At 44.2% G+C, this 15,553-nt stretch overlaps 2 long non-coding RNA genes across 11 annotated transcripts; one reads left to right on the plus strand and one right to left on the minus strand.

Moving 5' to 3' along the window:
* The first annotated feature begins 3,849 nt into the window (after positions 1 to 3,849).
* LOC135295058 (uncharacterized) lies at positions 3,850 to 7,459 on the plus strand. 8 transcript variants are annotated; one of them, XR_010357115.1, is made up of 5 exons: positions 4,641 to 4,817; positions 4,848 to 6,249; positions 6,503 to 6,548; positions 6,851 to 6,989; positions 7,080 to 7,459. It is a non-coding gene; the product is annotated as an uncharacterized LOC135295058 (long non-coding RNA). The 8 variants fall into 8 exon arrangements; XR_010357116.1 differs by lacking the exons at positions 4,641 to 4,817; positions 6,503 to 6,548 and adding an exon at positions 3,850 to 4,184 and having other exon boundaries at positions 6,102 to 6,249; XR_010357113.1 differs by lacking the exons at positions 4,641 to 4,817; positions 6,503 to 6,548 and adding an exon at positions 4,243 to 4,535 and having other exon boundaries at positions 6,102 to 6,249.
* Positions 7,460 to 8,270: 811 nt separating this feature from the next.
* Positions 8,271 to 13,212, minus strand: LOC135295059 (uncharacterized). Of its 3 annotated transcripts, none has more exons than XR_010357120.1 (3): positions 13,086 to 13,212; positions 10,058 to 10,148; positions 8,271 to 8,992 (listed from the first exon to the last, which is right to left on the minus strand). It is a non-coding gene; the product is annotated as an uncharacterized LOC135295059 (long non-coding RNA). The 3 variants fall into 3 exon arrangements; XR_010357119.1 differs by having other exon boundaries at positions 8,271 to 9,158; XR_010357118.1 differs by having other exon boundaries at positions 8,271 to 9,468.
* Between the last annotated feature and the right edge of the window lie 2,341 nt (positions 13,213 to 15,553).

Here is a 15,553-nt window from a genome sequence, read left to right on the forward strand (position 1 = left end):
ATTTGAAACAGGGAGATTTTAAGAAAAAGAAATTTGGATCCAAAAGGCTGCAGAGCTCACAAGGCACCAACTATTTTTCTGCTGTGCTTATTCCTGATTAAAATCCTTTCAACCAAGCTATCTAAGCTCTGTACTCTCTCACCATCCCTGGCTAGCTCAGGAACACAGAAATTTACTTAAGATGGGTTTTGGCTGATCTTAGAACATCATAACAGCAGTTACAAAGAAGAGTGTTTTCCAAGGGATTTTTGGTGCAGTTTGTCCTGTTGTAACTCCAAATATCTGCACCTCCATAGGTGCTGCTGCTTTGAAGAGCTTTGTGTGCTCTGTTGTGATTGCAGGTGGTCAAACCCAGCACAAACCCGCATGCAGGGATGCAGTTTGCCAATCACAGCTCCAGCACTGAAGGGCTGTGTGCTGATGGCTGCTGTGCAGCCAACCCACCTGTCAAGACACAGGGAGAAATTACTTAAAATGAAGAACCCCTGGTGTAAATCAAATATTGATGAAAGGAGGCCTTTAATCACCTGCCTGCTGCTCCACGATGCACTGCGAGAGTTGATTTCAGACTTATTTACTGAGTTCCTTTCACCTTTCCCCCCTTCATTAATTTGCTGGGAAATGCTAAATGGAGAGATGGAAGCCTGTTGGCTAAAGAACAGATTTTTTTTGCAAGCACTGCTGGCTCTGGTACTCTTCCTTTCTACTTTTCTACTTAAAGGAGACCTTCCCACACATACACACACTCTGCAGAATGAACAGTGCAGTCATGGCACTACTTACATCTTATTCAACACCACGATATATTTACTCAGTCTGCTTCCAGCTGCATGCTTTAGACCTGCTCATTAGTCTTGAGCCCTCTCTGGCTCTTTTTATCTTGGGAGATTTGACCATGGGTGCAGGTACAAGGACTTCACAGCTTAAAGTTCCTTTAATCAGGTTGCTTATCTTTGTCTGCTTGCTCACTTCTGCTTAGGGCAGCTGGGGGAGAGCATTTGGAAGAAACTGGATAAGAGAATTGGAATTTAGAGATAGGCCCACATCTTTCCACTCAGTTTTAGGGATCTGACTACTAGCCAGGCACACTGTTTTGGCCAAGGACGTTGCATTTTTTGATTGTTAGTCACTTTTTCTCTGTCCTGGATTAAGAAGAGTTCAAAGCCATAAAGGAAAGAGAGAATGGAATGAAAACAGTCGTGTGGGGGGCTGTGAAAAACAACATTGCTGTGAAGCTGGGATAATAAACAGTGACCCATGATGATCATTACTGAGCAGCTACAAAAGCACTGGGAAAAAGGGAAACATCACTCAGCTGCAATGGAGTCTTTAAGTGACTGGTCTGAACATCCGCTCAGATGGTTGGGAAATCAGCAGGGCTTGAGGGAGCCCAGACATTTTGCTATTAAAAACCTTGATGTCCTCTCAGCACTGATGGCAGGAACACGTCTGGAGGTGCAGAGCATCTGTTCAGCTCCCTCTCCTGAAGCTGGCTGCAGTCTCAGCACGGAGAACGTTTAACTGTTTCCCCCATGCACTTCCTGCCTGATGCAGGATGCTGTCTCCCACAGCAATAAAGGAAATGATAGCCTCCCATATACATTCAAGTAATAATAAAATAAGAAGTAGGTAATAATAACCAGAGCCATATGAAATATGCACTTCATGAACCAAAATTAAACTGGAGAAATGGCTAAGCAGGAAAGGTCAGGGCTCATAAACTGAACATAATCTCCTGTGCTTTACGCCTCCCTCCCCAAAAGCAAATTAAATTTTAATGATTTTTGGAAGCTCTGACTGCTAAATACCATTTCCAACCTTCTGTATGAAATGACAGCATAACCCTAAGGCCAGTGAAAGTGGCCAAGACTGTGTACTTTTACACGCAGTGTGTTGGATTATTCCCTGATGTATAGAACATGCATCCTGGTGGGGTGATGCAAGCAGTTAGGACTGGAAGTTCTGCTCAGAGCTCAGGACATCAAGGTGACTGAGAAGGGGACTTCAGTGTCCACCAGGATCAGAAAGGAGAGTGTCAGGAGGATGTCAGGAGCCAAGCAAGGAGAAAAGGCAGAAACTGATGCACAGGAGGTTCCACCTGAATATGAGGAAGGATTTTGCTGTGCAGGGACCGAGCACTTAGACAGGTTGCCCAGAGAGGTGAAGATTCTCCTTCACTGGAGATATTCCAGAACTTTCTGGACATAATCCTGTGCCATGTGCTCTGGGATGACCCTGCTGGAGCAGCTGAGCCTCTGTGGTCCCTACCAACCTGACCCACTCTGGGATTCTGTGATCTTCACTGCTCTAATGTTGACAGTGCCACAAAAAATCCCTCCTAGAGCAGAAGAAAAGGGTGCTGTGCTCACTTTACATAAAATTAAACATCCACACTAACTGTAATATGTTGGGAGAGAAGGCTTAAATTATTCAGCAAAGGTAGGTTATTGATACAACTCAAAAACTGCAAATCTTTGCTTCAGAACACAGGTATGGTCTTTTTAGTTATTTTTCTCACTACTACTCTATTGATATGATTATTTCATATTCTGAACTCCATTCAGTATCCATAAATCAGGATGATAGAAGAAAATGAAAGCCTAACATGGTTTCTAAGATATTTCTTCAGCTTCAGATGAATTTTTTAGTCTTTGATTGAAATTACAGGTATTAAGCTGGGAAGTAAAACAGCACAAAATTAATGTGGACCCCAGCAAGAAAATTTTTAGGACCCTGGTCTAATGTGTCTGGGATAAAGAAAAGAAACTCAGTCTGAAATGCAGTAGAGGCTAAGTCAAATCAAAGGTAACTCCTCACACCAAATACTTCCTCCATGTTCATCTCAACTGCTAAATAAACAACTAAAATTGGCAGCAGATTTTAAAAGGGTTGTTGGTGGCTTATTCAGTTACTTGAACTGGTTATTTAGTTTACATATTTGTTTAAAGCTTGTTTCTTTTCAAATAAAATGAACACAAAATGCAAGGTAATAGTAGTTCTTAAATTATTTTCAGACCAAAAATAATTAAACTGGAAGAGTAAAAGCTTTCTTAAATATATTCTGCACTGACTCAGATGTATTAAATAAATTTGCATGAAAAAAGGATGGGTTTTTGAGAGCTTTCTAAGCATACAAAATCATGGCATTCACAATAGAGGTCAAAACATCAAAGTACAAACAAACTTCAACTTCCATGATAAACAAATATTATTTCTACTGCCAACCTGTACATCACCATTTATTTAAAAATAATCTGCAGTGATGAATCTTTCCTGTTTTACAGAAGAAGAAATAGGAATTAAATTTCATACAGTCAGCAGAAAAAAATCTGTACTAAAACTTGTTCCCAACTCATCCTGCTCTGATTGTTGGACACACTGGGAATTAGAATTAGTGTTTGTATTCTGTGTTGTTTAGGAGTATGGGAAAAGTGACTGGCAGAACACAAGAAAGGCAGAGGAGATGCATAAATAAAAAGAGCCAGCCTTTTCTGATGTGAGACTGTGGTGATGACAATTGCAGAACAAGCCTCTCTTCACAAAAATCAGATCATCTCCAGGTCATTATCACACTCGCAAAAAACCTCTGAGCATCGCTGACTTTTCACAGCTTTTGTGCTCGCCCATCTGTCATTGCATCCCTGCCTTGCTCTCAGCCGGGGGATGAATGGCAGAGAAAGCAGCGGGGTAATTAAGGGGGCTGCTGTCTCGGGAGGTGCCCCCTTTGTGCCGGGCAGCTCTAATGTGTTCTTCAGAGGCACGCAGAACAGTCGGGAGCGCTCCTGGGCTGGAGAAGCATTACACAAAAATGATAAATAAAAACAAAAGGATAAGGAAGCTCATGACATGCAGATAAATGTATTTGGTTGAAGGACTGATTGCCATTTAACTTTCCAGCCCGCTCACGTTGTGATAAGCTCACAAATAAATCAGTGGTTACACAATAAACTCCAGGAGATGCTTGCTGGTGAGAGGAAAGCTGATGTCTTTAAAAATTATTTGATGGGGAAAGATATGGGTGTTAACATCTCTGAAAGGCATCTTAATGTCTCTACTAGCTCCAAGGAGCAGGTTTGCTGCAGAGCCCAGACAGCCTGGCTCCTGAAACAGAGAAGTGGGTCTGCACAAGCCTGTACTTCTGAACTTTGGGATAAAATAGTAGCTTCAAGGGGGAATTATTGAAGGTAGGCGGCTCGGGAAGGCTGTGCCTTCCCAAAATCTCAGCCGGTGGGTACCGAGAGGGGGCGATGAGAGAAAATGCCGCGGCAACAAATACCCAGAGCGGGCAGTAAGGTGCTGGTTTGGGGCAGGATTTGTCCAAGGGAGTCTGGAGAAATATGGTTAAGGCAAGCAGCAGCGGGAACAAGGCGTGGTAAGGAAAGAACAGCGAGACTGGGAAGCTCTCTGCTTCAAAACCTGCAGGCTAACCGAGGGCCAGCTGCAAGTGGTTTGTATCGCCCGCCTCCAGGAGAGGGAAAGCAGGGAAGCGCAGCTCCTACAGCCCCAGCACTCCACGGGATATTTTGGTACAAACGGTGCTGTTTTTGGTGGAGGGACGTGGTGCTGTGCAGAGCTTGTGGTGCGGGCAGAGGGGTCCGGGGGCTGCGCGGGTGTGGGGGGATCTGGGCACTGTGTCTGGATGGGGACAGGATTTGGTGTGGGGTGGGAGGCACAGGGCAGGCTGTGGTGTCCCTGTGAGGTAGAGGGGCAGGGTTTGGGGTGCCCTGTAAGGTATAAGGACAGGGTTTGGTGTAAGGCACAGGACAGGCTGTGGTGTCCTGTGAGGCACAGGGACAGGGTTTGGTGTGCTCAGTAAGGCACAGGACAGGCTGTGGTGTCCATGTGAGGCACAGGACAGGCTGTGGGGTATGGCACCTTTGGTGTACCCTGTAAGAGACAATGTGTCCCCAAAGCCTGGCCTGACTCTCAAAGGGATTTGGTTTAAGCTGAGTGATTTTGCAGAGTTTGGTGGCTGTGGGAGGGTGAGAGCCCACGTTCAGTGGGAGCAGGGGCTGGAGAGGTGGCTGAGCCTGCCAGGAATTGGTTAGAAAGGGATCTAAGGTATGTGAAAGGTGTGGAAGAAGGGCTGAGGATAAGGTGAGGGTACAGACAAGGATAATGGCACAGTTTTTACAACCCCCAGTGGGGAAAAGCACAGCGAGCCTCAGGACAATATGGAAGGGGGCAGCCACCAGGACAGTGACTGGGAAGGAATCAGTGTGTCTTTTGTAAAAAACAACATTAGAAATGGATTGTTCAGGGTGTCAGATCTGCTGTTGTACCCAGGCTCACCACACTGTAGCCTTTGCTGCACCAAGTGTTTCCTGGTAGACAGAAGTTCCTGGGAACTTCTCTGTCTGATTTGAATTTTATGCCAAAGGGGGAACAATTGTTCAGATGATTTTTGGTGAGTGGGAAAGATGAGCATTTGGTTCAAGCACTGTTGGTGAATGTGTGTGTGGATGGGAATGAGCACTGTGTGTGTTATATCCACAGCTACCTCTGCCCATTCCCTTCAAACACATTGTACAGGATTGGGAGATGCCAGGAAGAATGAGACGTGAGCAGTCTTGTGTTCATTGAGTTGTTTTACACTTTTTGTCTGTGGAACAATAGTAATTGCTTTTGGGTTTTTTAACCCAGTTTTTAACCCAGTTTAAGACTCTGTAGTGACTGTGTGCAGCCAAACTGAAGGGCTGCCATGATCCAGCTGAGTTCTTTGCTTGCTCAGATCCTGCTGCTGCGGAGCCAACTCCTCAAGAAGAGATGGATGGAGGCACCAGGCAGGGAGGGGATCTGTAGGAGAGCCTGCCTGGCACCCCTGCCCTGCCAGCCTGGATCTGATGGGCTGCTCCTCCCCAGGAGTGAGGATGCAGAGCCCCAAGGGCTGCTTGAGCTCACAGGGGTTTCTTGAGGTCATTTGGAGTTTCTTGAGGTCACTGCAGTCCCTGGGAGGCTATCTCTCTGCTAATGGGCCAGCAAGTGTCACTGCATGCCTCATAAATGACATCATCCCATTGTGAGATGCTCCGCCCAGGGAGAGGAGCCAAGCATCTACCTGGATATATTCAGGGGTTTTGGAACAGCAGCCTTTTCTACAGGATTCCCAGGGGACAAGAGCTACCTCAGAAGAAGACCAGACCCTTCTACATGATCTCTGCCTGAAGAAAACCGCATCCATCACTCCAGGAGGACTGCAGCCACCATTTAATAGGACTTCTGCCACCACCCTGACCCCCAGGGTGCCAGGTTGTATCCTGAATCTGTCAGTGTTTCGGTATTATTGCATTTATTTTAATTTTCCCTATTAAATTGTACTTCTGACTTGGAATCTCCCACTGGTTTATTTTCAGACTAGTACATGTTTTGGCATCCAATGTGGAGCCAGTCCTGAGAGAAGGCAGAATTACAATTTTGTATAACAAAAGAGCACCTATTCACCATGATGCTGAACATGCTTACATGGGTCTTATACCTTGCTCTCTGTATTTTTCTGTGCAAGGGGAACTACCTGTCTGCTGTAATGCTCCTGTTGAGGCCAGGGAATGGTATGACAATTGCTTTATTGGTTTGTTATGTCTATTGCGTGATAACCTCTGAGGCAGTGAACATCATTTGAAATATACATTTAGTTTTGTTTGTTTGTCCCAGTCTGGGCTACTACATCTGGGTCCTCCTCAACAATCACACCCAGACCTTGGGGGTTAGAGTAGAGAATGGTTTCTTCCAGCCTTTCAGACCTGACACAGCAGTTTTTAAGAAGAGCTCATCAGAATCAACAGTGCTCTGGTCTTGTGGACAGAACTGCTGTTGGTACAGGAATGATAATATTTTTCTGGTTCTCTTGAAGGGACCTCAGGAACACATTTACAGGAGGAGACCAACGCGTACCTTGGCCAGGATTAGAGGAGCCTTGCCTCTAGCCAGGTGGAGGAAAGAGACAAATCTACTGGACTGTGTGGATGCCATGGCCTGTCTGCCCCACAAAGGTACAGCTTTGGTGGGCTCTGGCACTCAGGGCACCCTGGTGCCACCAAGGCATGTGGGAGTGGAACCCATTTGTGTTTCTGGGGTGGCAGGAGGGTCCCACAGCTGCCGTGTATTTGTATGGGAAGGAGTGGCACAAACATTCCACGGTGGCTGGCCCTGAGACCCTGCATCCTCAGCACAGACCATCTCAGAAATGGGGATTTCAAGGACATCGTTGGGTTTTGGGATTGCTGCTGCAGAGACAGAAACCTGAACACCCTGCCTGGTCTCTCAGATGAGCCCTTTGCTGCTGGACTGCCGAGAGTTGAAGAACAACAGGTACCAATCACCACAGCAACACTGCACCATCAACAATTCTTCATCATAACATAAATTTGCTGTGGAACATCTCAACAAGGGCAAAGTGCTTTTTTTTTTTTTTTTTTTTCTTTTCTCCTTTAATTAAAACAAAATAAAACCCTAAATAAGACTTGTCTCAACTTGTCTCTGTGCTTCCCATTCCCATTAGATTATTTAGGAACTGGGGAGCCAAGGGGTGGTCAGCAAGGCTTGTCCAGCCCTGTATGGCCAGTGCCTAAGTCCAGTGGGGACTGGGGACTGACCATGGAGGGCCAGGGCCTGGATGAAGTCAAACCACTGAGGGCTGCTGTGCCAGACATTCTGGGTTATTTTCAAACTGGCACAGGTTACTTGAGGTCATTTGGGGACCTGATCAATGTTACTTGAGGTCATAGGGGTCGTTTGAGGTCACAATCGAGGTTACTCCAGGTCATAGGGGTCATTTGAGGTCACAATCGAGGTTACTCCAGGTCATAGGGGTCATTTGAGGTCATAGGGGTTACTTGAGGTCATTTGAGAATTTTTTGGTTTCTTCAGGGGTTACTTTAGGTCATTTCAGACCCTGCTCGGGGTCATTTGAGGTCAAAATTGAGGTTACTCCAGGTCATAGGGGTCGTTTGAGGTCATGATTGGGGTTACTCCAGGTCATAGGGGTCATTTCAGGTCACAGAGGTTACTTGAGGTCATTTGAGAATTTTTTTGTTTCTTCAGGGGTTACTTTAGGTCATTTCAGACCCTGCTGGGGGTCATTTGAGGTCATGATCGGGGTTACTTCAGGTCGTAGGGGTCGTCTGAGGTCACAATCGAGGTTACTCCAGGTCATAGGGGTCGTTTGAGGTCATGATGGGGTTACTTTAGGTCACAGGGGTTACTTTAGGTCATCTCAGTATTTAATCATTTTATTTTAATATTTGATTTTATTTTCTTTAATCTTTGCTTGAGTTAGTTTGGGATCACTTGAAATGGAAGCCCAGTCACACAGACGCTGCCTCTGGACTTTGCTGTCCATAACATCCTGCCAGGACAGCTGGACAGGGGTGGACAGCTCACACTCAGCTCAAGGTCTCTAAAACCCTGGGGGTTTGGACTTCTCAGCAGGAGGAAAAAGATGGGAGACCTTGTCTATCAGTAGCCATGGGCAAGGACCTCTAGGGATTAATGGGCTAATGGAAGTGACAGTGTCTGCTTTATTCCCTGGATTTATTTGCCACGCCTCTTGCACGACCAGAGGTGGAAAGGTCAGGGGGTGTTTCAAGTGTTCAAGTTAAAAAGGGTTCAGTTCATAACTAGGGTTTGTAAGGCAAAGTGAGAACTAGGAGGAGGGAGTGAGAGGAAAGTTCATGTGTTTACAAACAATTTGAGGGGTGAAGGTATGGGTGTTAACATCTTTGAAATGGGTCTTGGCGTTTCTGCTAGCTTCAAGCAGCAGGTTTGCTGCAGAGCCCAGACAGTCTTGTGCCCTGGTTGAGTCTCTCTTTTTATTCCAACAAAGTTGCAGGACTCCTCTGTCTCCTTTCTGGACATAAACTTCTGGCATTTGTGGATTTTTCTGACACAGGAAATTGCTATACCTGCTATTCTCCAGTACTTGTGGAAGCAGTGGAAATACGATACCTCTTCAGAACTGCTCCTTTTGTTGGTTTCTCTTGAAAAGCTGTACCTGCTGAAATTGTAACAGAGCCCCAAACATTTTTTATACATGAAAAACATCTCTCAAGAGATGGAACCTATTGGAGTTCAGGAAGCTGCAGGCATTCCTCTCATTCACCTCCCCTCTGCTGTCACAGGAAGGAACCTGGATCCATCTCAGCAGCCTTACCTTGACATCCCTGCAGAGCCCACAAGCATCCTGAATCACTCTGCTGTGCCACAACCACTTAATCACACTTGTTACAGCTGTGGTTACCACTGGAACAGTAATTACAGCTGTACCATGCCCCTCCCCGGCAGAAGGATATTTGTCCTCTCCCCTCATCACACCTTGCACAGAAATTTCTTATGTTTTGAGACGTGGCAGTGATGTGGGGTTTGCTGCTGAAAGTCTCAAACATTTGTTTTCTGCCTGCCCACTTGCAATATCTGAGCAAAAGCTGTGCCTTTGCACCATCAAGCATTCTGCAAGATGTGACAAGACAATCCCTGGAGAGAAAAAAAACCTATCCAAATTCCCACTTTTCCCAGGATTTTTAACTTGCTGTTAATCCATGTGACTCCTTTTCAATGAGATTATTAGATCCTGAGAAACAAATCTTACATCTTATAATAATTCTGACAATTAAAACTTTCGCTGCTTCTCTGAGTTGGACACACAGACTCTTATTTTCTCCTTTTGACTTCACAATTATTTCTCACTTATATCCTTTTAAATGTACATTTATATCTACATGGATTTGCACTGTGAGTTTTGCAGCACATTTCTGATGTGCTGCATCCATACATTACAGGTCTCAGAATCACACAATCAAGGGTAGGCACTGAACTAAAAAATTATTCCAAAGCCAAGATGCTGGACTTCCTGAAGTTGAGAATTGATGAGGAATGGCCCTATGTCCCTGATTTTTACCTGTGGTTTGTGCTGATAAATTTGAGGGTTAATTTGATTTAATTCAATTCAGAACTTGAGTATAATTTTTTATAAAGAGAAATATATTTATTTATAATAATTTTATAAAATCCAGGAGGAATATTTATCTATATTGAAGGATATGTAAAACTGATAATAACTTACTGGAGATAAAGAGGTTTGAGGAGCTTCTCCATGGTTAAATCTTGAATCATTGCTGGACAGCATGGACATGGAACTTCCCTACAAAGACAGGCTGAGAAAGTTGGGAATTTTCATTAAGCAGCACTCACCATGCTTGGTCAGGGGAGTCACTAAACAGAGGAAACTATTCACAGGTGTTTTACTCATTTCAGTTTTTACAGAACTAAAATGAGGTCTTTTCCCTTTTATTTGACACTTATATGATGGATAATCTATCTTCAGACAGCTAAATTTCAGGTCCATATCCTATTAATAGAGATAGACCTTAAATTCAATATTCTAAACTGCTCTAAGCAGCATTTCTGTCTCTATGTTGATTACTTGAGAGCCTGATTTTTAGTCATAGACCACTAAAACTGCATTTCAGTGCACAGTGTTAGAAATTGGGTCAAATAAACAAAATGCATGACATGACTTTTCAGGATGGCTTACATGTACATAAGAAATATAAATCTGATTTATGCCATAAATGCTCTTACAGTTAACTACCAGCAATGCAGCTAAAGCAAATGCAAAACCTTGAGATTTCAGTCCTAAAGAGTTAGAAATTATTGACTTAAATTTTTCTGTACAAGTCTCCCAAACAATTATTGTAGGTCATTTTGATGTTGGCCACATAAGAGAGTGCTGGAATTCCTCTAGTTCTTACACAAATTATACTGATTGCATCTACCCTGACATAATCCATAATTCCTTTGTATCTTTCTTTACTGAGCTTTCCACTCTAGTTTCTTACATTTTTTACCATTATTTCACAATCTTGGCTTTGTGTGTTTGGATGTTTTGTTGGTTTGGGGTGGGGTTTTTTTTGTTGTTGTTTTGGGGGTTTTGGTGGAGTTTTTTTGGGAGTGGGGTTTGCATGGGGCAGGGAACTGCTGAGAATTCCCTTCAAAGAGGTTTTGTCTACAGTAAGGGCAGTTATTAAGTAATTATGCCTTTTAAATGTGGGAAGGGCTCATAAAACAGAAATACACCCATCAAATATTTCCCTGGGCAAGATTTGACAGAGGGAAGGATGGGAACAGGATGCAGTTTAACTTAAGCTTTAATAATGTCCCCAGCTGAGGCTACACAAAGCAGAAAGATCCAGTGTTTGTCTCCACAGACAATCACACTGACAGTGTTTATCAATCACAGACAAAGCAAGAAGTGCCAACAAGCCCTGTCCCCACCTTGCCTGAGACAGTCCCCTGACAGACACTGCCCCATTCCTGTGCTCCCACTATTAAATTATCCTTGTCTAGGCTGCTTCTGTCACAGATCTCTGGAGCAGCTCCCATCTCACAGGGCAGGATTACTTATCCTGTGGCCTTTCTCTCTTTCACAGATGTCTAAACCCATATACACCTGTTGGATTTCTATCAGCTCCTTCCTGGGGAGACCTAATCTATCTGTCTCTGGCAATCTGCACAGCAGCCACGAGAGACAGGAGCCATCCTGCTAAGTGCAGCCTGTCCTGCCTATCTGGAGCCAGGACAACAATTAATTAATCCTGTCTGAACCAACAGGCCAGTGACTATTTTTACATATATGAAAATACAGAATGTACAGATATTTAATGGCTATGGCAGCACACATCTGTTCCAGCATGGGGTGGCACACAGACAGCAGAAGAGCAGTGGGTGTCACACACAGCACTGATGTCTGCCCTGTGCCTTTAAAAACTGACCACACATCCCATTGAAAGAATCCCGTAAATGTCAGTCAAGGCATAATTAGTGTCTGCAAAGGTACTTCCTGGCAATAATTGATTTCTTAATCCAGATCCCAATCTGCTCCACTGATATTCTTTAATGACTTTCTGAAGTCAGTGATAACAAATTGGATAAGAAAAGATGTTTTTGTCAATCTGGAGGACTCACAGGAGACACAAAGGCGGAGTTAACGTGGTGCTGTTGCCAAGAGTGACTGAGCAAACAGTGTTTGCAATTACAATTCACCTCCCTAACTTCGTTTCAGGCAAAGCAGCAGCACTTTAAGTTTAATTATGGCAGCCCCAGAGTAAAGCAGAGGTGGGGAAAAATTGCTTTCCATCACTTATTTGTTCTTTTGTCTTTCACACTTCTCGGCAAGCCCCATCATATAATTAAACTCTAAAGGCTATTTGCTGACAACCTGTGGTCAAAACGTAAGGGAAGATGATAATCATGCTCAAGTCAGGTCCCATCCTTCCTACAGTGCCAGGTTCTGCCAAAGTGCTTCCTCTGCACAAATTGCTGCACATCAAAATCAGGTCATTGGCAAGGGGGGTGTGATGTGAGCGGAGCTGGCAAGTTTTAAAAGCTGGCCATTACAATTGCTTAACGAGGAACTGCATTAATAGCCTGTTTCTCCCACACCTCCCATTCAGAGGAAAGAGTAAATTCAGCCATTAGAGTGGCTGGAAAACACTGGTGTCTCATTTCAAAATTCCACTCAAATTCACCCCTAAGAGAAATAAGCTGCTGTGGCCTCTAATTTCAATAAAAGCAGTATATAGCATGGGGAGGGAGGGCTGAGCTCCCCAAGGAAAGGGAAACACCAGAACATTTTCAGACATCATGGGGAAAAAATTGAATTACAAAGATTTGGGAATCTTAATGTCATAAAAAGCAATCCCAAGATTGTTTTATATTGCTTTCCAGCTTATATCTGCACACTGTAATATACCAACATATAAACTGATTTTTCTTCTACTATTGAAAAATCAAATAAATGAAACAGAGACTCTTGAAGGACATTCTACAGTGAGAAAAACCTGCTAAATTTCAATTCTGTGAGTAAATTGGGACAAGGGACACAGTGCCATCATTTTAACAGTCTTCTGGCTCTACCAGGCTGCCTCTCTATGGCTTATCAGTCTAGAAAATGAGAACATTCTGGGTCTCAAATGATAGGAGAAACAATTAAACACAGAATAGGACCCAAGGTGAGTTAGAGGAACCCTGGTCAGCTTTGGATGCAGACAAAGCCATGGTCAGCAACTCCCCCAAACCCACTGAGCACTTACTAGTGTTTGGAGAAATAAGCAGGAGAAACAAAGGCTCCAAGCTGGAAAAGGTCTGGCTGCTGTCTGTTAGTTACAACCCTGTGGAGAAAAAAAGGGCATTTTCTCCTCACCTCCCTTTAAATGTAACACCTGATGAAGTTTCTGGCAGGTGTAGGGTGCTGGGGCCAGGTGCAACAAAATTAGGAGAGCCTGGTGAGGATTGGTCTGTGATAGGGAGCAGGCAGAGAGCCAAGAGTCAGAGGTGACAAAACAAGGTGGCTCTTGCAGAGACCCACAGGATCAATGCAAGTGTTTGTGCAGCTCAGAAAGATGCTGAAAGCTGCTGAGGTAAAAAGTGAGCATGGAGGGAAGAAATACCCCAGGAATTTGGGAATATTTGCTCTCCAGCTGGCTCTGCCTCACCCCGGGATCTCTGAGCTCCTGCCCTTTGAAGAAGGTTTCCTTGTACTGGTTCTATGCTTTTGTGTGCTCTAAATATGACTTTACAGCTAGAAAGTCACTGATCACTCTTGATGAGCTCACTTTGAATGAAAGACTCCCACCAGGACTTCAGGGAATCATAAACACTTCTCAAAATTCACTGGGTGATTGCATCAGCAGTCCCAGCTGCTCCCTGTGAGCAGTGGCAGCCTGGGGATGCCATCCCTGCAGCCCATCCATCCCTTGTCTCATTCTGGAAGGAGCTGAGCCATGGGCACTATGCATGATCGTGATGACTGATGGATGTAGCTCTTCTGTCCCTCCCAGTCCTGCATGTGACACTTTTCTCCATTCAGGCAGGGATAACTGGAGGATTAAGGTGTGTCCCTGTATCATACAAGCTGATGTAGAGATTCCAGTGCTGGCACTGCAAACATCACCACTCTGGTCCTGAGGGCAGCCAAGGTTTGCTCCTCTAGCTGCTTAAAATCCCTCTCCACCTGATTTTTCCACCATTTATGAGCCCTTCCTCTGTTCCCAGCATCTGAGTTTCAAATTCATACATCATTGTGCTGCCTGTAGTTTTCTTTAGGCTTTGACATGTTAGTTATCTAATGTCAATTAAACTGCTGGGAATGTCAGCATTTTAATTTTTTGGGAAGTTGCTTGCTTCTCAACACATTCTAATCTTGAATTTCAGCTTTTTTTTCCCAGGCCTAGATCTTTCCTAAGTACACAGGGACAAAAGCTCCAAATTATCCTGTGGTTTGGTGATTCTGAGCAAAATGTGCCCTGGGGCTTAGCCTGAGAACATCAACTCATTTTCTTTAGTGACCCGAGACAGATAACCAGAGGCTGGGTTTCCAAAGGTGAAAGGCTGCTGTCACTAAGCCAGTGCAGCAACTTAATTGAATGTTTTCTCCCAGCACCAGCAGCAAAGGCTGCTTTTACTATTTGCTCAGTGTTGGGATTAGGATGGAGTATTTGCCAGACTTGTCTCTGAACAAAAACTGTAAAAGAAAAAAAAAAAAGTGTTTGCAATTACTTATTGAGTGCCATCCTGATGTATCCAAGGGTCATTTGCACAGTGTTCCAGTCACTCTGGGTAAAAAGTCATTTCTGCTTTGGTATATCATACCCAGGATGGCTTTGTTGCATGTTATGACCTGACCAACATCCACAGATCATCAAACATTTGAATTAAACAGCACAAACTCCATATGTGCCTTTTATTTTTTTCTTTTTTTCCCTCACAGAGCTCTTACATATTTTGGGGGTTGTTTCCTATTTTTTTTCCCAATCAAAGGCAAATATAAAGGTTTCATTAATAACATTTAATTCCCATTAGGTTTGGAATGGAATTCTGCATTTTTCTGGGGTGGGGGGAGCCTGGAGAAGGAGTCACCAGGGCGTTTATTAATTCCCAGTGGGGCTGTGCAGATCAGCTCACAGCCTGAACCTGAGAACATTTGCTTTTCTTCCCCACCCCTTTGCACACACACCCTCCTAATGGAGATGGAGGAGAGATAATCAGAGAGGGAACAGGCAGCTCTTCACCATTTGTGAGACTAATGAGCCCCTTCATTTAGTCTCATTATAAATATGCCACCTCTGGCACCAGGCTTTGGTTCTGTTCCTAGCTACATCAACATCGATTTCGAGGCACACTGATGCATCACTAACCCACACGACAGCCAAACCTCTCCTTTTCAGCATTTTTTTGTCTGAGACCTTCCCTTCTTCACTGCTCCCCCTCCAAGAGGCAGAGAAGCCCAGATTGAAAAGTAATGAGACTATTAATTAGAGCTTCTCTAAAGGAAACCTATCCTGACTGGGTGTTGTCTCTGTCTCAGTCTTTGTGCCAGCCATGTTCTGTGAGATTCATACTTGTTTACACAGATTAATACAATAAATTAGTATCCCCAGCTAGGGGGGAAAAAAAAGGTCAGCCTGAGTAAAAAGCCTGATTATTCCTGAGGTGGACAGTTGGGGTTCATTTTGTGGAGACACAACTATTTTGTCTTCTTTGCACCTCTTTTCTTCTTTAA

Source organism: Passer domesticus, chromosome 2, assembly GCF_036417665.1.
Source record: "Passer domesticus isolate bPasDom1 chromosome 2, bPasDom1.hap1, whole genome shotgun sequence".
Taxonomy (NCBI): Eukaryota; Metazoa; Chordata; class Aves; order Passeriformes; family Passeridae; genus Passer; species Passer domesticus.